The sequence below is a fragment of the Balaenoptera physalus genome, assembly GCF_965194825.1.
Source record: "Balaenoptera physalus genome assembly, chromosome: 12".
NCBI classification, from domain to species: Eukaryota; Metazoa; Chordata; class Mammalia; order Artiodactyla; family Balaenopteridae; genus Balaenoptera; species Balaenoptera physalus.
Window position 1 is genome coordinate 86085985 of NC_138897.1, and position 23321 is coordinate 86109305.

The 23321-nt window shown below is 43.1% G+C and overlaps 1 protein-coding gene across 17 annotated transcripts in view; it reads left to right on the forward strand.

Annotated features, from left to right (window-relative positions):
• SUDS3 (SDS3 homolog, SIN3A corepressor complex component) overlaps nt 1-23321 on the forward strand; it is a 370845-nt gene that overhangs the window by 75672 nt on the left and 271852 nt on the right. For 5 of the 17 annotated variants that reach the window (XR_014251699.1, XR_014251700.1, XR_014251701.1 and 2 more), the window contains one exon: nt 5325-5392. The exons of the other annotated variants lie outside the window; for them this stretch is intronic. The gene's annotated coding sequence lies outside the window, so the exon portion shown is untranslated. The remainder of the gene's footprint in view (nt 1-5324; nt 5393-23321) is intronic. 17 annotated transcript variants of the gene reach the window in all.

The following is a 23321-nucleotide window of genomic DNA, read 5'->3' on the forward strand; positions in this document are numbered from 1 at the left end:
GGGGAAGGGGCGGAGATTTCCAGGAATTGGGCCACCGCCACTTTGTTTTTTATTTTGGCTGCATCGGGTCTTTAGCTGCGGCACGTGGGATCTTCATTGTGGCATGTGGGATCTTTTGTTGCGGCAGGCAGGCTCTTCGCTGCGGCATGAGGGCTTCTCTCTAGTTGTGGCATGTGGGTTTTCTCTCTCTTGCAGTGTGCGGGTTCCAGAGCAGGTGGGCTCTGTAGTTGTGGCGTGCAGGCTTAGTTTCCCCACGGCATGTGGGATCTTAGTTCCCCGACCAGGGATCGAACCCACATCCCCTACATTTCAGGATGGATTCTTTACCACTGACTACCAGGGAAGTCCCTCCACTGCCCAATTTTTGATCTTTGATGGTCAGCTTCAGAACTGTCATGGCGCTGGTGTCATTTAGCATGCTAATGTATTACAGTGAGCATATAATGAGGCTCGAGGTCCACTGGAAGTCCAGTCTTCCGCCATCTTGGACCTAACTGGTTCTAACCAGTCTTTGTCATATCCTCAACGACTCTGTCATTCTTTTAAAGGCTGTGCCCTGGGCTTCCCTGGTGGTGCAGTGGTTAAGAATCCACCTGCCAAGGCAGAGGACATGGGTTCGAGCCCTGGTCTGGGAAGATCCCACATGCCGCAGAGCAGCTAAGCCTGTGTGCCACAACTACTGAGCCTGCACTCTAGAGCCCGTGCTGCGCAACAAGAGAAGCCACCGCAATGAGACGCTCACGCACCGCAACACCCGCGCACCGCAACAGAGTTGCGTCTGCTCACCACAACTAGAGAAAGCCCACGCACAGCAACTAGAGAAAGCTGGTGCACAGCAACGAAGACCCAACACAACCAAAAAAAAAAAAAAAAAAGAGGTTGTGCCCTGCCCCTTCAATGGCAAACTAAAGCCCAGGTGGGCTTAAATTATGGGGGAGCAGAAGAGCGAAACTTGCAGAGGAAGCTGATTTGCAGAGCAATTTAAATTTATTTATTTATTTATTTATTTATGGCTGCGTTGGGTCTTCGTTGCTGCACGTGAGATTTCTTTAGTTGCGTCGAGTGGGGGCTACTCTTTGTTGCGGTGCTCAGGCTTCTCATTGCGGTGGCTTCTCTTGTTGCGGAGCACGGGCTTTAGAGAGCAGGCTCAGTAGTTATGGCACACTGACTCAGTAGCTGTGGCATGCGGGCTCTAGAGTGCAGGCTCAGTAGTTGTGGCGCACGGGCTTAGTTGCTCTGCGGCATGTGGGATCTTCCCGGATCAGGGCTCGAACCTGTGTCCCCTGTATTGGCAGGCAGTTTCTTAAACAATGCGCCACCAGGGAAGTCCCTGCAGAGCAATTTAAAGGGTAGAAAGAAGCCAAGAGGACAGAGCCGTATGGGCCAACAACTTTCTGGGTCCTGTGAAGGTAGCCCAGTGGTTCTCAACGGGAAATGATTTTGTCCCTCCCCTCCCCAAGGGGATATTTGGCAATGTTTGGAATCATTTTTGATTATTACAACTGGACTGGGCGAAGGGGTTGCTACTGGCAACTAGTGGGGATGTTGCAGGAGAAGGGGGGAGTGAGAGAATGGTCATGTCCCAGGTCTCTGGCGAGTTCTCGGGATGGGCCACCAAGTGAGCGTCCTTGGCTTCACACAGAAAAGAATTCAAGAGCAGCGAGCCAAAGTAAAATGAAAGCAAGTTTATATGGAGAGATACACATTCCATAGGCGGAACTCGGACCCTCTCAGAGGTGAGAGTGCCCCGGGGGTGTGGGAGTGGTTACTTTTTATGGGCTTGGTAATTTCATGTGCTAACAGGTAGGAAGAATATTCTAACTGTTTGGGGGAAGGGGCAGGGATTTCCAGTTATTGGGCCACTGCCCACTTTTTGGCCTTTTATGGTCAGCTTTGGAACTGTCATGGCGCCTGTCGGTGGGTGTGTCGTTAGTATGCTAATATATTATAATGAGCGTATAATGAGGCTCAAGGTCAACTGGAAGTCAGATCTTTCGCCATCTTGGGTGTAGCTGGTTCTAAGCGGTTTTTGTCGCATCCAGTTTTTCTCAATGGCTGTGTCCGCCTCCTCACTCTTTTAGCGGTTGTGCCCGGCCCGCTTCCTTCTTGTCTCAGGGAGAAGCCAGGGATGCTGTTTAAATGTTCTATCCTGTGTTTTGGGGATGCAGAACAGCTTCCACAACAAAGAACGGTCCAGCCCAAAGTGTCAGTAGTGCTTAGCTGAGAATCCCTGAGGCAGCTTTATTTTTCTGTCTGGGTCCTTAAAATATATTCCACCTTTTTAATAATTTTTAAAATTTTTATTTTATTTTTTGGCCTCATCACACGGTATGCAGGATCTAGTTTCCCGACCAGAGTTCTAACCCGTGCCCCCTGCAGTGGGAGCGCAGAGTCTTAACCACTGGACCGCCAGGGAAGTCTCTAAATTCCACCTTTTTAAACCTATCCTGAGTATATTCTCCTTCTCCCTCACTCTCTCATAATAATACTAGCTAACATTTATTGAGTGCTTACTATGTGCTAGCACCACGTTAAGCACTTTCCAGAGATGATCACATTTAATCTTCAAAACAAACCTTATGAGGCAGGAATATTATTCACTCATTTTATAGATGGAGAAAGTGAGCCACATAGACTTGGTTATTCTGCCCAAGCTTGCCTTGAATCCAGTCGAGATCATGAATCCAGAAAATTTGACTTCAGAGCTTAAGCTCTTAACTATTATGTATGGAGACTAAGGCCAAAAAAGTTATACATAAAAAGCTATCATAAGAACTCAAAAGGCTAGTAGCTTTGGGAGGGGAGCATTTAATTTAGAAGTTTCAACTTCTCAAGAGCAACACAAAATAATGTCACCTTAGAATCCAATAATCAAAATAATTACCATTTTTCAAGTGTTTACTGTGTTCAGTACTTCTATGCTTTGTGAAAGTGAGCTTAGAAGACTGGCTTTATTATTATCCATATTTTACAGATGAGGAAACCAAGGTACAGAATAGTGAAGTAAATGTCACAGAGTAAGTGGCAGCTGAGATTTCATCCCAGGTGGTCGGCTCAAAATCTGTGCATTTTTCCAATCATGTTAGGCTACCTCTCAGTACAAGCAAGAAGAAACATTTACAGTGTCGAATGTAAGTCAAGACTCTTTTATTTTATTTCATTTATTTATTTTTTAATAAATTTATTTATTTTATTTATTTATTTTTGGCTGCATTGGGTCTTCGTTGCTGCGCACGGGCTTTCTCTAGTTGCGGCGAGCGGGGTCCACTCTTCATCGCGGCGCGCGGGCCTCTCACTATCGCAGCCTCTCTTGTTGCGGAGCACGGGCTCTAGGCGCACAGGCTCAGTAGTTGTGGCTCACGGGCTTAGTTGCTCCGTGGCCTGTGGGATCGTCCCAGACCAGGGCTCGAACCCGTGTCCCCTGCATTGGCAGACGGATTCCTAACCACTGCGCCACCAGGGAAGCCCAAGACTCTTGTATTTTAAAAGACGGAATTTAAAAGAAGGGGCATGGGGAAGGAGAGAACAATGTGAGGAAACATTTGAAGGTATGTTAATGCAGGTTCAAATTCAGGGTATCCATTAATGCTGCTGTGTCTGGGATGTGAGTGAAGGATGCCTTGGATGCTTGACTTAAGCCTGAAATGGTAAAGTGGAGCTAAAATGGAATCTTGGAGTCCACAGTGAAAGTTTGAAGCGTATTCTGTTGGTCCAGGAGAGCCAAAGGTTTTGGGGCAGAGGAATGAAGATTATGGTTATGTATGCTAGAAAGAGCCCCCTGTGGCAGTACAGAGTATACAGTGAGGAAGTAGAGTCCAGGAGAACTGACAGGTCAGACTGACCTAGACCAGAAGGAAGGGCATGGTGAAGCTTTGAGAAATGTTTCAGAGGTAGAAATGTTTGGCTCAGCATTTGGCTGGGTTTAGTGACAAGAAAAGAAGATAAGATCCTAGATGGGGACTGTGTGGCTGGTGAATCTGGTAAAGGAATACAGCAAATGGGACAAATGAAAAATGCATTTTTAAAAAATAAAAGCAAAACAACATGACTTTTGACCATGTAGATGGAATAAAAGTCTTCAATCCCAATCCCCAGAAGTAACCCACTTTTACCTATGGTATAAAAATATGTTTTAAGAAAAATGTGTGTGTGTGTGTGTGTGTGTGTGAGTGAGTGTATTAATCTTGGATTATATTATTCTACAACTTTTTCCCCCACAGTATATTATCTGCATCTTTCCAAACCAATTAATGTGTATTATTAACATTATTATTAATGACTGTGTAGTATACACACACCTGTAGAGGTGTGTGTATTAAGATACATTTAGCCAGCTGAGTATTGATGGAAATTTGGGTTGTTTCCAGTTTTTTGGGGGAGGGAGTTATTGTTGTTGTTATTACCAGCGAAGCGATAGATGTCTTTGTGTATGTCTTTGGATTTTTGTGCCAGTGAATTTATAGGATAAATTCTTCTAAATTTCCAGTCAGCCAGGTTTTTAGAAGCAATTAATGAGTTCTGGTTTGGTCAAGTTAAGGTCAAGGTGCCAAAGGCCAAAGCTCACTATGGATTCTCCCAGATCATTAGTAACACAGGTTAGGACTTGAAGAAAAGTGACAACTACAGATTGCCAAAAGCAGAGCTATGAGAAGTTTAAGCCTTCATTGATTTAAGATAATAAACTATGCTTCGAATCTAAATAAAGATATACTAGACACATTAATTATAAAAGGTTCTCAGTGTACTGTGAAAGTGTATATACAGCACATAAAAACAATTCCATCTTAAATTTACTGTAAAACTAATACATTATCTATGATAAATATTAATTAAACATCCAAATTTACCAAGTGTCAATGCCCTTCGGCTAAAGACCACCAGGAACACACTTGCAGTTGAACAAATTGGTTTTAGTATTCATTGCAGTGAGGGGGGAAAGGCACGATGGGAGCTGTGGGGTATCTCAGTAAGAAGGTTTTAAAAAGGACTTAGTATGGGATTTGGACTTAGGTTGGGTCATTTGGGGAGGGTTTAAAGAACTGGGACTTTGCTCTGGACTGGATACTGGCAGGAAGTGGGAGTAATTCTATGATTGGGCATCTTAATAAATCTTATCCAAAGGGAGAAAAGGCTGATTGAGCTCATTTGGGAAATTGGTAAAGAAGCAGCAGCCCCTCATATTAGACAGGGTAGGGGAATTTTGGTCATTTTTTTGGTTTCGACGGTGTTCATGTTTGGTCTGCGTTCCATTGTCTTGCTCCCCTGTGGTCTCAGAGTGGCCTTGTCTGATATTGATGTTCTGTGCAATTGTTTATCTTCAACAGGAGAACACCAAGCCCTAGCCGTGAGTGCCAGCAGAACGGCTCATAGCAACACCAAGGCCAAGCTGATAGTAAGTACCAGCCCAGCTCTTGGATGTCAAGGCAGCTTCTTTTCTCCTTCTCAGGAGGAAGTTTCCACTATCTTTGCTTGGCTAATCCCTACTCAGCTCGAGGGAATTCCCTGCCGGTCCAGTGGTTAGGACTCCGTGCTTTCGCTGCTCGGCATGGCAAAAAAAAAAAAAAAAAAAGATCTCAGCTCAAACCTCATTTCCTAATGATAGTCTTTCCTCATCCATCCCTCCACCCTCCCTCCCCTCCCCCCCAAAATAAATAGATCAGGTCTTTCTGTCACACAGTCATTAACAACTTCAGCTTCGCCTTTGCAGCACTCATCACAATTGTCATTGCTTAATTATGCCATCAGTTATCCAATACCTGTTTCACCAGCTCACCTGTAGACCCCACGAGAGCAGGGACCATGTGTGTCTTGTTCATCTCAGTAGATGCTCATAATTAGAATTTGATGAGTGAACAGTGAATGAGGTAGTGAAGCTTCTAGTGTGTGTGGATTGTACCTCACTCATGTCTGTATTCTAAGAGCTGTAACAGTGCTTGGCGCGTAGTAGGTATTCAGTAAATATTAGTTTTACGTGTCAACTTGACCGGGCCATGGGATGCCCAAATTGCTGGCTAAATATTTTATCTGGTTATGTCCGTCGGGATGCTTCTGGAAGAGATTAGCTTTCAAATTGGTGAACTAGGTAAAGCAGGTGGCCCTCCCCAGCGTGGTGGGCCTCATCCAATCCACTGAGGGCTTGAATAGAATAAACTGGTGGAGGAAGGTTGAATTAACCCTATCTGACTCTCGGAGCTGGGACATTGATCGTCTCCTGCCCTTGGCCCTCCTAGTTCTCAGGCCTGTGCACCTGGACTAGAATCTATACATCAGCTCTCTGGCCCTGGGGCCTTTGAACCACACCACTGGCTTTCCTGGGACTTCAGCTTGCAGATGGCAGACTTCTCAGCCCCCATAATCGTATGAGCCAATAGCTATAATAAATCTTTCTCTCTTTCTTTTTCTTTCTTCCTTCCTCCCTCCCTCCCTCCCTCCCTCCCTCCCTCCCTCCCTCTCTCTCTCTCTATCTCTCTCCCTCTCTCCCTCTCTTCCCCCCTTCCTTCCTTCCTTTCTCTTTCTTTCTTTCTCTCTTTTTCTCTCTCTCTCTCTCCTATTGGTTCTTTTTGTCTCAAGAACCCTGACTGATACATGAATTAATGACCCAAGTCTTTTCCTTTCATTTTATTCTGTCCAAAGAAATCATTCCAGTGGCTTCAGAGTTATCCCAAATAATTGAGTATGTTCAATGCAGATGTAGTTGGTGGCTCAAGTGTGTAGAGTGATTAGCCAAAAACCATTTTGAAAAATATTTGACCAGCATTTTCTCCTCTTTGCCTCACACACCTTTTTGTATCTACCAGAAGCTCTGTACAGTCTCAGGTCAAATAAAGTCCCTCAAGACACCAGTGACGGCTATCAGAACTCTGCACACTTCATTGGAAAGCCATAAACACAATTACTAGATCATTAAAACAGAAGCTTTGAAGCAACATGCACAGCCTTGCCTAGTTGGGCATGAACGGTGTCCTGCCAGTGCCAGTGCCTCCCTGTTGGATGCCACCTAGGAAAAGACAAAGGGTTGGGAACTGAAATGTCTCCATGGCAGGTGCAAGGATGTCTGGCAAAGAAGACCTGGGTTCCACTCACACCTCCGATGCCTCTTGAGTGGTACATTAACCAGACTCTCTGAGCCTCAGTGTCCCCACTGAAAAATAGAGTATTGAGGATTGATTGCGTTAATGCCTTCATTCTTTTTTTTTAAATTAATTAATTAATTAATTTTTTATCTTTGGCTGCATTGGTCTTCGTTGCTGCACACAGGCTTTCTCTAGTTGCGCGGTGAGCCGGGGCTACTCTTTGTTACAGTGCGTGCGCTTCTCATTGCAGTGGCTTCTCATGTTACGGAGCACGGGCTCTAGGCGCACGGACTTAAGTAGTTGTGATATACGGGCTAAGTAGTTGTGGCTCGCGGGCTCTAGAGCTCAGGCTCAGTAGTTGTGGCACACGGGCTTAGTTGCTCCACAACATGAGGGATCTTCCTGGACCAGGGCTTGAACCTGTGCCCCCTGCATTGGCAGGCGAATTCTTAACCACTGCGCCACCAGGGAAGTCCCTGCCTTCATTCTTTACCCCTTGTATTAGTTTGCTAGGGCTGCCTTAACAAAGTACCACAGACTGGGTGGCTTAAACAACAGAAATTTATAGTCTTACAGTTCTAGAGGCTAGAAGTCTGAGATCAAGGTGTTGGCAGAGTTGGTTCCTTCTGAGGGCTGTGAGGAAGGATCTGTTCCAGGTCTCTCTCCTTGGCTTACAGATAGCATTTTCCACATTTCCTTCCCTGTGTCCTAGTCTGTGTTTAAATTGCTCCTTCTTATAGGGATACTAGTCATATTGGAGTAGGGCCTACCATAAAGACCTGATTTTAACTTGATTATCTCTGTAAAGACCCTATTTGCAAATAATGTCACATTCTGAGATAGGACTGAATGTCACATTCTGAAGTTAGGACTTCAACATACGAATTTTAAGGAGACACAGTTCAACCAATAACAGCCTTTGCAATTCCTCCTATAAAAGAGGTGGAGGGTATTTCCCATCTTTTGTTTATTTATTTAGTTTTGTTTATTTTTTAATTTATTTTTGCTGCACTGGGTCTTAGTTGCGGCACGCGAGATCTTCCTCGCGGCACGTAGGATCTTTTAGTTGCGGCATGTGGACTTCTTAGTTGTGGCATGCGACCTCTTAGTTGTGGCATGCATGCGGGATCTAGTTCCCCGACCAGGGATCAAACCCGGGCCCCCTGCATTGGGAGTGCCGAGTCTTATCCCCTGGACCACCGAGGAAATCCCTCCCATCTTTTAAATAATCTGTGTGGGCCTTGTGACTTGCTTTAGCCAAAGCAACGTTAGAGGCTATGCAAGCAGAGGTCTGCAAAAGTGTTTGTGCAATTGCCATGCGAAAATTTCCAGGCAAGCCTGCTAGAGGAGGAGAGGCCCATGTTGTGGAGCCTGAGTTGTCCCAGACATCCCAGCAGAGGCCATCCTAAATTAGCCAACATCAAGCCAAACCCCAGATGTGTCAGTGAGTCCAGCCAAAATCAGCAAAGCTGTGTAGATAACTTGCAGTTACCCACAGGCTCGTGAGCAAGGCAGCAAAATCAGATGAGCCTCACCTTGGTCGGCTGAACCCCACATAAATGTTTATTGCTAAATGTTCTGGGGTTTTTGTGCTTGCTTGTTACTCAGCATCACTGGGGGGAATATATGACTGATACAGGATTGGAAGTACCTACTCACTGAGTTGTGAGGACCTGTGAGAGAGCACATAAGCATTAAATAAATGGTAGCCATGACATCACAGTGTTTTATAAACGCTTGAGTACTGTGTAGAAGTAAAGAGTCATCAATATACAATAACAGGCTGCGTAATAATAATGATAAGAGAGTTGGCATGAACAAAACTAATGAACTGGGCCCTGGTTATAATGTATAAATATGAGCCTACACTCATGCACATAAACCATTCATGAGATTATATGATGTCTGCACCGTGTGGATTCTTAGAGGCCACTTATGAGAAAAATGATGCTCAGAGAATCATATCGACTCACTGCAGGTCACATAACTAGTAAGTGGCAGAGCTCCACTACAATTTGAGATATTTATGATTTGTCCAACACTGGAAAACATGGTATTTTCATCATCTCTTCCCAAGGAAGCTGTTGGCCTTAAAAAACAGAGATGATCATTCATCTCTGGAAATCTTTTGTCTTTGTTTGAAGGTTGAAATGGGGGCAGAAAGGGAGATTAGGCATCCCTCCCTCCATCCTTCCATCCATCCCTCCATCCAGTTATCCACTCATTCAACAAATAATGATTGAGGCCCTACTATGCATCAGGACTGTACTAGGCACCCTGCTTCTCTCTGCTTTCCTTCCTCCTATTGTCCCATTCTTTTTCTCACCAGTGCGTCCTCCTTCATTCTCCTCTGTGAATGTTGACAAGTATAGGTTAAAAAAAACCTCCTTACTTGTTAGGACAAGTCTGTATAAGATTGATGCTGATGGCTTTAGTTCATTTAGAATGTTAACTGCTGTGAGCACAACTTGACACACCTCAGTTTTGTTCGGCATTTTTGAAAGACCATCCAGTCTAGTGGTTGAGAGCGTAGCAATAAGCGTAAATACTCCACTGTAGCTTTCCAGATGCCCAAATTGGACACTGAATATTACATGTTTCCAGAGTTCACAGTTATTTCCTACCCTTCTCCATCCACTCGTCTCTTTTCACCACTTCTTATCACCCACCATGGGTCAGACTCTGTATGACTGCACTGAACCTGTGCGTGGACACCAGTTGCGCAGTGGTGCACAATTATATAGAGATTATCATATGCCAACACTGTTCTACATGCTCTACGTGTATTAACTCATTTAATCTTCACAACAACCCCGTGAGGTATGTACTAGTGTTTTACAGATGAAGAAATTGAGGCACAGGGGAGTTTTTACCCAAGGTCGAATGAATGCATGAATAGTAAGTCGTAGAGCTGGGGTTTGCACCCTGGCATCTGGATCCAGAGCCTGTCTTGGATTCTGCCTCTCTAACCTCTCCTGACGTTACCACTGAAGACCATATCCTCCTCTGGACCACTGCTGGACGAGTCTGTGCTGCCACCATTCTTAAGTGTGCCAAGTGGTAACACTGATGCAGATGTGAAGGGAAGTGCTTTTTTTTATTCCATATATATATATTTAAATTTTTTTTTTTATTTTTTATTTTTTTCTTTTGGCCACACTGCATGGCTTGCAGGATCTTAGTTCCCCGACCAGGGATTGAACCCAGGCCCACGGCAGTGAAAGCACAGAGTCCTAACCACTGGACAGCCAGGGAACTCCTGGGAAATGCTTTTTTTCAGAGTAAAACCACTACATATCCTAGCCTAGAATTTGAATCCAGGTCCCCTCCACTCATGGACTCACCTGTCAATCCCACAACCTTTCCAGTCTCACCTTTCTTCTGAAACTGATCCTCAGCAGAACATCAGCGATTACCCATCTTTAGACTAGAAGACATCAGGGAGAGGAGGAGGAATGATGTCCAAAGATATCTCATTCGAGCCCCAGTTTCCTCATCTGTGAAATGGGAATAAGTTAACTGAATGGTATAACATTAGGCTCTGACTTTCATTGAGTGCTTCGTGTGTGCAAGCTTTGTGCCAAATGCTTTGCCATTTGCATGCTCCCATTTAATCCTTAAAGCAACATTATGAGTAAGGCAGACTCAGAGTAATTCAGTAACCTGTCCAAAGTTACACAGCTAGTAAGTACGAGGCAGAGCTTGGATTCAGAATCAGGCTGTAGAACATCAAAGATTTCACTCTAATGCAACACCAGTGGTTCTCACTGGGGCAACACTGCCCCCTAGGGCTCTTTTCAGAAATTTGTGGGGACGATTTTGGTAGTTTCGGTGATGGGGAGTTACAAAATCATGACTTTGGTATGATTTGCTTTAGAGGACCAGGCGAGCTAGACATTTAGCGATGTGTGGGGAAGATCTGTCCTGTGTCCTGCTTGACCTGCCAGTACCCTGCCAGACCTTCGTGTAGGTGAAAAACTCATTTATTGTCATCTGAGCTTGTTTTACATATAGAGTATATTTTGCATGGTTTTAGCATGTTCTGATTTTTCTACAGTATGCATCAAGGGATGGTTGTAGTTTATCTTGCTCAAAATGTTATCCATAGTTGTATACCATTTCCAAAAAAAATCACATCACCAATGGAAACGTCATTCAAGGTATTTGAGGAGCCAGCATCACACCCCTGAATCAGCTTGCATTTTATCTGTTATGCCCACAGTGGCTCTTTATTTATATGCCATCATCAGACTACCTCACTATGTCTTCTAGCATTTACATATGTAATTGATTTTTGAAAATTATACATGTATGTAGGTTATACTGTCTCTGAATTTCATTCTGTGACAGTATAAAGGGCACATTACAGTATATTTGTTATAAAAGGGTGGGTAGAATGGATCATTGCTCCCAGTGCTTCCTCTCTCCCATAATGGAATTACACATCAACACATTTTGCCATGTGGCTTTGTAGTACTTCTCAGTAGAGTGGGTGGAGAGTATTTATGTGCCTCACTGGTCTGGGGCTTAGCCATGAAACTTGCTTCGGCCAATGATACCTGGACAGAAATGGAGGGATGCCAGTCTTGAGCCTCGTGCTCAAAAGGCATCATGTGCTTTCACTCATCCTCTTGTTCTTTTGACATTTGCTGTGAGAAAATGTGTGTCCACTGCTCTGTGGAGAATGGAGAGACCCTTGGGACAGATCTGAGCCTAACCTGGAGCCAAGCTCATGGGGTCCCAGATGAGCTCAGCAGAACCACAGCCAACCACAGACTCATGAGTAAAAAACATACAGTAAGTCCCCTACATATGAACCTTCAAGTTGTGAACTTTCAAAGATGTGAACGTGTGTTCACATGTCCAGTCACATAAGTTAGTTCACATGTCTGGCGTACATTGTCACATGCATGCATCCTCTACAAGTGGTTGTGCTTTTGTATACTTTACAGTACTGTATAGAGTACAGTAGTACAGTATCTTTATTTCAAGCCCAGGATGTGTGAGTGAAATTGCAGCTTGCCTTCAGTCTCCTATTGCTGAAGATCCTCCAGCTCTATCATCTCCCACCACCTCTCCCTTCTCCAGTCAGTAACTCTTCTTGCCTGTTCACTCGATGCCTGCCCCGTATGCCAGCTGTTGTACTGTACTACTGTACTTTTCAAGGTACTGTACTATAAGATCTAAAATGTTTCATTTTTTGTGTTTGTTTTTTATGTATTATTTGTGTGAAAAGTATTATAACCTATTACAGTACAGTACTATATAGCTGACTGTGTTAGTTGGGTAGCTAGGCTAACTTTGTTGGACTTATGAACAAATTGGACTTATGAACTCACTCTTAGAACGGAACTTGTTCGTATGTAGGGGACTTACTGTAAGTTTTTTTTCCTTGTAAGTCATTGAGATTTTTGAGATTGTTATGCACCAGAAACTGACTGATACAAAGAGATGTTGGGTCTGATAAAATTGATAAACATTTTATTCTACTATTCCTCCTGTACGCAAAGTGGTTAGCTCAGGTCTTGGAATACACAGAGTGAATGCTTTCCAATAGGAGTTCCATTAACGTTGATGAATGGCCAGATGATATTCTGATACCATGTTAAAGGGGATTATGGACACACAGCTTTTTAAATCCTTAGGTTTAGGGACTCTGCAATTACTATTGAACTCTCCGACCACCATGGTAAGTGCTGGTGCTCTGGGAGGGTGTAAATTCACCAAGTGAGCAGGTCGGAGATAATTGATGAGTTCTCTTCTTTAAAGGGTGATCTGGCACCATGGAAGTGACAAGCATATTCAGCTTTGTGACTGTGGATTATAATTACCAAGTTATTAACCAGAGCATTATGTGAAAGATTGATGGTTCTTGCTCAATGTAATGTGTCCTTTAAATGCTACATAATAAGTTAAACGCAAGGAATAAATAAGTTCTATGGCTTATTTATGGGGTAATTACGGGATATTTTCAGCTCATAAACTAGGGCATCTGTAGAAACCCAATGCTGTGGAGGAGAAAGAGCTCTGAATTAGAAATAAGGAGACCTGGATTCTCTGTCACCTGCCAGCTAGTGACCTTGAACAGGTTATGACTTTGCTCTGAGCCCCAGTTTCTTCTGTTTGGAAAATTGAGGGGTGTGTGTGCATAAAAATACCCATCTCATAGAGTGGTTGTGAGGAATCATTGTCAATGACATGATTATATAAGGTGCTGAGCTCCGTGCCTGACACGTATTAAGTGGTTACAAATGTTAACTATCATTATACCATCATATTTGAAATATCAGATTTGGCTCTTCTAGTAAGAGTTTTCCTATTTTATGTTTTTAGTCAATAAGAAATTGGTACAGTTTACAATAGACCATCAATGAATTCATATTAAAAAAATCCTTTAATTATCCTCTGCTTAAAAAATTATCAGAGACTTGAGTAAATTCTGACAAGAAAAAAGGAGAAAATGTATATCATCCATCTAACCCACCATCTAAATATAACATTTTAATGTGGGCTCCTAGTCTTTTTTTTAAACCCATGTATAGAATTTCTTTTTTAAATTTGAAATTGGAATCATGCTGTACATGCTGATTTGCCACCTGCTTTTGAGATGTTTCCAGTGTCGTTAAATATTCTCCTGAAACACACTTTTTAATGACTGCAGAGTAGGGTGTTCTTGAGGAACATTGTCTAAGTGGAAGAGTTATTCGCAGAAGCCTACTTGGCCCATTCACTTAAATTATACTTCAGACGTTCTGAAATCTTCATTTCAAATTGGTCTTAAATGGGCCAGGGCTTGGCTTTAAGATTCCTCTTTACCCCCTCCTTCCTCCCCAGCTGCCCCCAGGTTTTCTGTCAAGTAGTTAATGATTGTACTAGGCACTAATTCAGTAGGGGAGCTCTCAGTCTAAAATGTCGCTGGAAGGAATTGTGGTTCACATAATCGCCCTCTCATTTCTCTGCTCAGCTGAGTTTTTTTTTTTTTTTTAATTGGGTTCACTCTTAAAGTAAGGTCCATCTACAGGTAAGACTTTTCTACTAGCCTTCTTAAATTACCTTACTTGCTGCTAACTAGCACTTTTTCTCTGAATAACCAGAAGAAATAGTTCTTTCTGTCCCCTGTACCTCCCATAATCCTTTTGGGTGGTTTATTGTCTCCTAATGGTAGTATTTGAGTTGATTTTCGGTGATGTGTACATAAACGTTAAAAAAATTAATAGTTATGTACTTACCTTAATGTAGATTAGAAATATTATGACATGTAATATGTATCTAATGTATAATATATATGGTATGTAGTTTATCATATATATGACATGTAATTTATCATATACATGTTGCAGGAAGGGGGACCCCTTCCAGGTCCCGAGAGCGGGCTCTTTCTAACACTCGGAAATGAATTATCCGAGGAGACACACACGTGCTGACAAAGCAAGAGACTTTATTGGGAAGAGGCGCCCGGGTGGAGAGCAGCAGGGTAAGGGAACCCAGGAGAACTGCTCTGCCATGTGGCTTGCAGTCTCGGGTTTTATGGTAATGGGGTTAGTTTCTGGGTTGTCTCTGGCTAATCATTCTGACTCAGGGTCCTTCCTGGTGGCGCACGCATCACTCAGCCAAGATGGATTCTAGTGAGAAGGATTCTGGGAGGTTGGCAGGACATATGCGCTGGCGTCTCCTCTCTCCTTTTGACCTTTCGCGAATTCTTCCGGTTGGTGGTAGCTTGTTGGTTCCGTGTTCCTTACCAGGACCTCCTGTTGTAAGATAACTCATGCCAGTGGTTACTATTGGATATGGCCAGGGCAGGCAGTTTTGGTCAGTGTTTCCCCAACATATGTGTTATGTGATATAGTGTGTCTATATCTCTTGTAAATCAACCTCGAGATGTCATATTATTGCTTAAGGTGTGGCAGAATTTACTGAAGCACAAAATTCATTCATGTGATAATAACATGGCAAAAAGTCAGAGATGGTATGGGAATTTTGGTAAACTTGGTGATTGCCATTTTGACAACTGTCATTTGGTATTATAGTTGACAGTGGGTAAATGTTGTCCTGGTTCAAGCCACCATCACCTGCCTGGACTTCTAAAGCCCCTTCCTAACAGATCTCTCTGCTTTCACTCTTGCCCTCCTCCCATCTGTTCTCTATACAACAGCCAAAGTGATTTTTTTCAAGACAGATTGAAGAACTCTCCTCATTAATGTCTGTCAAAGACTTCCCATTGTTCTTAAAAATCAAAATCCTTAACATTTGATTCTCACAACAAGGCTGTGAGTTAGGTGTTACTATTCTTTTACAGATAAGGAAGGAGAAAGAGTAAGTGACCGGCTCAAGGTCACATAGCTAATAAGTAGTAGAGGAAGGATTCAAACCCAAGTCTGGGTTTCTGTTTAAGACATCTTCCATTGCAGGTGACTGCCCGGTCAGTCAGAGGAAGGCAGGTATGTCAGCTGGTGGTGTTTGGTTGGGAGTCAGTGAAGCAACACGACTCAGACTGGCTTAAGCAAAGGAGGGACTCTATTGGCTGAAGTAACTAAAAGGTCAGCGTATGGCTGGATCCAGGCGCATCGTTCTCTCTCTCTCCATCTCTCTGTTCTGCTTTCTTTGAGTCGATCCCATTCACAGACTAGTATTCCCTTTATGGTCTTACAGTGACTGCCAGCAGTTCCCAGGAATATGTACTTTTGTTTCATGTCTACACACAACAGGAAAAGTAGGACAGTCTTCATCCCAGCATACCCAGCAAAAGCCTCACTGAATCTCATGGGCTCACATGATTATCCCTGAGCCAGTCATTTTGACCAGAGGGATTTAATGTTTAATGTGCTCGTTGAATTGGACCTGGGTGGTATGTTCTGACCCTGGGCTAGGGATGGAGCCCCACCTGTAACACATTGGATGAGAACACAAAGATGGTATTCCTCAGAGATAATTCAGGATCCTTTGCTAGGAGAAGAGTGAATGGATGCAGGTTGGCAAAAACTACAGATGTCCAACCTAGGGACATGACTGTGAGTATTAGTGTGGGCAATTCAAAGATGTGTAGAAAAGAGGAGAACTAGGTAGGAAAGGAGAGAAGTGAGTGGGTTTTGTACATTTGGAAGATGGCCACGTGGGATGATGGTGAGTGGTGGCATGGGGTGATGGTTTTGTCCCTGAGCAGAAGCAAAGCTTAGTTCCCCACTTGGTCCCCATTCCTTTAAGGCTCCTGTAGTGGTCAGATCTCACATGCTAAGGTTAAGTGCAAACAGCAGTTCAGATTTAGGGGAGTGAGAGGAAGCTGGTAGTCTGTTTTGTTTCCAGAGATCTTTTTTATCCCTTTAAAATGAACATTTATTGTTCTTTTCTAGTTACAGAAATAAAACATATTCATAAAAAGGGAAATACAGGAAACACTTGGTAGGTACACAATAATTATGAAGTGACTGAAGGAATAAGAATAAAAATTACCCATAATTTTGTAACTCAGAGGTAACCTCTTTAACATTTTTTTCTGACCTTTTTCTATGCGTGTGGATATACTGGTTGTATATAATGCATATGCATAAACACAGGTATTTTAAACAAAATTTTGGACCTTACATACAGTACTCTTTAGAATTAGTTGGGTTCCCCCCCCCCACTTCAGCAGTGCATCATAGACAGTTTCTATGCATTAAATGGTTTTGAAAAATAGGAGTTTTTCAAAAAATAGGAGTATTTTTGAAAAATAGTGTTCCTGTACATGTACATAGTGTAATTAATTTAACCAGTGCCCTGTTATTGGACATTGGTAGTTTGAAAATTCCCCGTATTATAAATAATAAGGCAAACATCCACATTCACAAACATCTCCATTAATTTGTCTCAAGCACAGTTTTAAAATTTGTAATACACGTCACCAATTTGCTTGAGGGCTTTTGTTTAAAAATGTACTTAAAATATTCTAAAGTTAGAAAAAGGTATCAGGGTAAATAGTGAATAAATCCTAGCTACTTCCCCTTCCACTCCCTAAAGGTACTTGCTGCTGGTAATCTAAACATATTCTTGAAGACCTTTTTCCATGTGCACCCACATCAAGCATACACCCAGGTTTGTTTTAATTTCTTTTCCAACCTTCCTAATCCACTTTCTGTCTCCATGGAGTTGCCTATTCTGGACATCTCATATAAATGGAGTCATACCCTATGTGGTCTTTTGTCTGGTTTCTTTCCCTTGGCATAATGTTTTGAGGTTCATCTATGTTGTAGCCTGTGTCAGTACTGTATTCGTTTTTATGGCTGAATCATATTCCATTGCATGCTGCTACCACATTTGTTTATTCATTCATTAATGGACACTTGGGTTGTTCCCACATTTTGGCTTTTATACATAATGCTGCTATGAACATTCATGTACAAGTGGATATACTTAAGAACTGTCCCACTGGAGACGAGACTTCTTTGATGTGGGTATTGGACAAGATGCTTTCCTGGACCACTCAGTGTTCCAGGGTGTTATGGGCTGAATTGTGTCTCCTCCCAAATCCATATGTTGAAGTCCTAACCCCCAGTACCTCAGAATGTGACTGTACTTGAGATAGCATCTTATGGAGGTAATTGAGGTTAAATGAGGTCATTAAGGTGGGCCCTCATCCAATGTGACTGTTGTCTCTCTATTTTTAAGAAGAGATTAGTACACAGACAGGTATAGAGAGAAGACCTTGAATTCGGACATCCAGCCTCCAGAACTGTGAGAAAAATTTCTTTTGGTTAAGCCACCCAGTCTGTGGTACTTTGTAATAGCAGCCCTAGCAAACTAAATGGACAGGCTAGGTAGGGGAAGTTCCCATAGGGACCTATTGACTCCTGCTGGTCTAGCCTGTGGAATACTTGAGTATTATTTACAACGAGATCATCAGGTCACAAGAGGGTAATGCTGATTACAAAAGAATGTATTGCTCATGGGGGAATTTCAAGGAAAGATTGGGAAGATACTGTTTTGAGGCGGGGCTTTCCTTTAAATTATCTTAATGTATTTCACGTACTCTAGCCCTGAATTTGGCAGTGAGTGTGTGTGTGTATGTGTTCTCAAGACACAGGGAAAGGGTGGGAAGAAGGGGCTGAAGAAAAAGAACAGATCAGACTCCTCTCTGTCTACGTGTTGCCTTTAATAAGGGAGAATGACACAACTGGGAGTTTTTATGGCTGGATGTCTATTCGAACTTGACTGGACAGGACTCATCTTTCAAAGCCATTCTGAGTTGGCTTTAACACTCTCCCTGGAATAGCAATAGCATCAGCAGGAGCTTTTGCAGGTCAGGCCAACTCTGTCTCCCTGACAATAAGATCATCCTATCTGGACCCAGGTACTGCTTAACCAAGTTATATGCAGAATAATTTAAAGCCTCAGCACTGTGGATTTGGAAATCAGCTGAAGGAACGACAGCTTAAGGGCTGATTTATGCCTTATTTGTCTTGGGGGGGTAATGGGAAGAGTAATTGAGCACATGAGTCTTGGGCAAAATTGGTATGAAGACATATAGGAGAGGATTGTTATATTCCCTGATTAAGATGATGTTAAAGACTTGTCTTCATCATCTGGGCAATATTTTGATATCCATTCTGGTTACTTCTGGTAAAAAATTTTATTCTATGTATAAGATGCTTCATGCAAGGGCATTTAGGGCCTTCTGAAGATCTATTTATCCACTCATCTGTAATCAACCCACCCATGTATCCATCTACCCGTCCATCAGTTCACCCACCTATCCATTCACTCACCCATCTGTTCACCCACATATCCCACATATTCAGCCATCCACACATTTACTCATCCATCTACCCACCCATCCATCCATTCCCCCACCTTCTTAATATCTCTTCAATGTAGTAACTTTTCTCCATCCCAGTTTTCTTCCCTGAAAGTCTAAAATAGCCTCCTCACTGGTCTCCTTGCCTCCAGCGTTTCTCATCTTTCATCTTTTGTCCACATTGCAGCCTGAATGATCTCTCTACACTTCAGTTTCCTCATTTGTAAAAGGAAGGAAATAATATTTATTTCTCTGGATTATTGTAAATGGGATCATCATTTATTCATCCAGCCATGATTTATTGAGCTCCTACTTCATGTGTCAGTCTCCATTGTAGGCACTGGAGATGCAGCAGCAAACAAGACAAGCAGGTCCTGCCCTTGGGAAGCTTTCTTCTAGTGGGAGAAGCAGGCAGTAATTGCACAATCCAACAAATACATGATGCAATTTCAGATAATGACAAATGTTTAGAAGAAAAATGGTGATGTCCATGAAGTGCTTAGCACCATGTCTAGCACATATAGATGTTTAATTTATTTTAAATTTTTCTTTTAATTAATTTTTATGGGAATATAGTTGCTTTACAATGTTGTGTTAGTTTCTGCTGTACAGCAGAGTGAATCAGCTATACGTATACATATATCCCCTCTTTTTTGGATTTCCTTCCCATTTAGGTCACCACAGAGCACTGAGTAGAGATCCCTGTGCTATACAGTAGGTTCTCATTAGTTATCTATTTTATACACAGTAGCGTATGTATGTCAATCCCAATCTCTCAATTCATCCCCCCCCTTCCCCCGGCCCCCGGTATCCATACGTCCATTCTCTACGTCTGTGCCTCTATTTCTGCTTTGCAAATAAGTTCATCTGTATCATTTTTCTAGATACCACATATAAGTGATATTATACGATATTTGTTTTTCTCTTTCTGATTTACTTCACTCTGTATGACAGCCTCTAGGTCTGTCCACGTCTCTGCAAACTGCACAATTTCATTCCTTTTTATGGCTGAGTAATATTGCATTGTATATATGTACCACATCTTCTTTATCCATTCTTCTTTTGATGGACACTTAGGTTGCTTCCATGTCCTGACTCTTGTAAATAGTGCTGCAATGAGCATTGGGGTGCATGTATCTTTTTGAATTATGGTTTTCTCTGGGTATATGCCCAGGAGTGGGATTGCTGGGTCATATGGTAGTTCTACTTTTAGTTTTTTAAGGAATAGATGTTTAATTAATGGTAGTTGTCATATTAACAGTAATTAGTATTATCATATTATCACTCTCTCTAAAAACTTTCAACGATAATTGTGGTTTAATCTCACAAAAACCCGATGAGGTGGTTGGGATTATTTCCCTCATTTTAGATGTGGAAACTGAGGCACAATCCCTCATTGTCTTCAAGGAAATGTCCAAACTCCTTACTTGGGTACTCAAGGCCTTTCATGATCTGACCCTGCCTATCTCTCCAGCCTCATTTCTTCCTGACCTTGTGTCTTCTGCTTTTTCACTCTCATTCTTCAAGACTCAGTTCAGTCATTACCTCCTCCAGGGAGTTTTCCGTGACCACTACCTTCCCCATCCCCTGGTACCCCCCTGGCAGGGTTAAGTGCTTTGCCCCAGGGTTCCCACAGTTTCCCTTTCGTGGTTCTCATCACATGGTACTGCAGTTGTCCACTCTGTCTGCTGCCTCTGGGATAATGTGAGTTCTCTGAGAGTGGGCATCTTGTCTTTTTTCTCTTTAACCCCAGCACCTAGCCCAGTGCAGCCCAGTGCTGGGCATATAATAGGTGCACAATAAATGAATGCCTGAAGATGTTCTATTTTAATCCTTTGTGTCTCTGGGGAAAGGCTGTTTCTCTGGGAGGTTGTTTAGATCCAAGAGGAATTTCCTTGGGACCCAGTGTGGATTAGGAACCCCAAGAAGGGGTTCTAATTCTGACCTGTCATGAGCTGTGTGACCGACCCACAGCTAGTTAGCCTCTCTGTGCCTGTGCTAGATGGCACCAACAGATACAAGGTAGGAAGGAAAATATTTTGCAGATAAACAAGGGCCAAACAAACTGAGAGCCAGTTTGCAGCATTGACAAAAGCATATTTGGTTAGGTCTGAGTTTAATGTCTTGGCTTGACATGTTTGCCACAGAAAAAGTCCTAGATTTTTCAGAATCTAAATTTATAAGCCAGAAATAGATTAAAGGATGAAAGAAAAAAGGCTTCTTGTTTTGGAAGGGACCCACCTACTTGAGCTTTCTAAATAGCAACTTCTCTACAACAATCAAGCATGCCAAGAGCATAGACTTTGCATCTAAATTGTCTGGTTTAAATTCCCCTAATACCACTCAGTGTCAGATCCTGAGCAGTTTCACCCTCTCTGGTCCTCAGTGTTACCATCTCCAAAATGAGGGAATAAAAGGTCTTGGTTCATATGCTTGTTGTGAGGATTAAATTAGAAAATAATGTATGTGAAGTGCCTGGAAGTACCTGTTTATTTGTACTTTTATTTTTAAATTTTTTAATTTATTTTTGGCTGCATTGGGTCTTCATTGCTGTGCGCGGGCTTTCTCTAGTTGTACCGAGCGAGGGCTACTCTTCGTTGCGGTGTGCGGGCCCTAGAGCGCACGGGCTTCAGTAGTTGTGGTGCGTGGGCTCAGTAGTTGTGGCGCATGGGCTTAGCTGCTACGCGGCATGTGGGATCTTCCCGGACCAGGGATCGAACCCGTGTCCCTGCAGGCGGATTCTTAACCACTGCACCACGAGGGAAGTCCCTCTTTGTACTTATTTTAACGTGGTTACTAGAAACTCCCAGATTACAAATGTGGCTTTTGTGCCTATTTTTCTACTGGACAGTGTTATTCAAGATTGGCTTCTTGGGGGCTTTGGATTATATTTTCTTCATCTCTGTCTGTAGAATTCAGCACTTAGTCGGAGTGTGTGCGCTGAATGTGTTTACATGAGGTGTTTGTCTTCACTGTGATGTTGCTGGGAAGAAGTCAGTTTGTATAACTCAGAATCGTCATTTGTTTGATCTTGGCTTGGCTGTGGTTCCAGGGGAGGGACCCCTTTCCCAAAGCCTCAGGCTGAGGAGGGTGGGCTGGAGCCAGTGGTGGCAACACGCTTGCTGAAGAGTGAGGGCAGCCCGGAAACCCAGATGGTGGCCCCTGGGGGACTCCTCCAGGAGAGATTTGCTTCCAGGAGGCAAATGATTCTGGCTTCAGGAAAGAGAATCTCTTCCAGAGGAAGTCAGAGAGAGGAGATTTTGTTCCGGGAAGGAGTGTTGCCCCAGGCGCTCCCAGAAAAAAACCGGAGAAGCAACAGATGGGGAATGAATATTGGCCAGGATATGATAGTTCTCATTCAATTAAAATATCAAATAGGGAAGAAATAGGAACAGGATGTTTAGTGGGGGGGTTTCTGGTAACTTAAAGACCAGCCTGAACGAATGGGAAGATCGGAGTCACATTATTATCCCAGGTCGAAAAGAAATGGCGATGGATTTTTTTTTTTTTTTCCACTTAAAATGGTGTTTTGTTTTTTTTTTTCCTTCTTAGTCCTTTTTAGGAGTTGATATTGTCTCAAGTCTGACAAATCCAGTAACCATTTATACTTGCCATTAAAAGAAATCTTTAAAATAACTCTGAAAAGTCAGGTACCATTCTCCCTCCTGGGTTTCCTAGTTTTTAAGCCTTGAAGGTTCTGTCAGGCCTCTGGGCCTGCCTAATTTCCTGCCAAATGGGTCGGGAATCTCCCTGGATGACCGGGATGGAAGGAGAGAGGAGGAGCCAGTCTGCCCAGAGGGTGAATATTTACCCTGCCCCTGAGGCAATGAGGGGAGTGTCCTGGAAAGGGTGTTCAGTGACTCAGGAGGTCTTGTCCTCTTCAGGGATCCTTTGGTCCAAGCAAAAAAACCCCACTTAAACTAGTAGAGGGAAGAGGACTTACTGATAGGCCCTGGGACATTATGGGACAAGACTGTTGTCGGGCAGCCATGTTTCTGGAGTGCTTCTCTCGTCTGTCCCATGGGCCTCTCTGCTGGGTAACTCCCTCCCCCAGGAGTGTTCTAAAGCGTCCCTGTGTGCCCCTCCCTTGATTTCAGGGTGACTGTGGCCTGCCCCAGAGCTCACACCAGGCCTGACTCTGAGATCTTCGTGGGCTCGGAACTCACTGCTCTCTGATGATCACTTCTGTCTCTGTGGTAGGAGTTGAATGGGGAAAATCTGGATTTTTTTTGGGGGGCGGGTGCAAGTTGGAGGGTTCACACCTCCCACCAACTAAAAAATTGCGTAAGGTCTAAGGCCCTAGTTTTTGTAATAAGTCCTTTATGTGGAAATAAATTTTCGTTGGGAAAATTCCTGCTGAGAGCTGTGCCCTACGGTGTGACCTCCATAAACAGACTTTTGTCTTGGTAGTCATTACTGTTTATTACTTCCCAATATCAGTTCTCCTCCTTCCTAACAGAACCCTAATTTTGTTTACATAT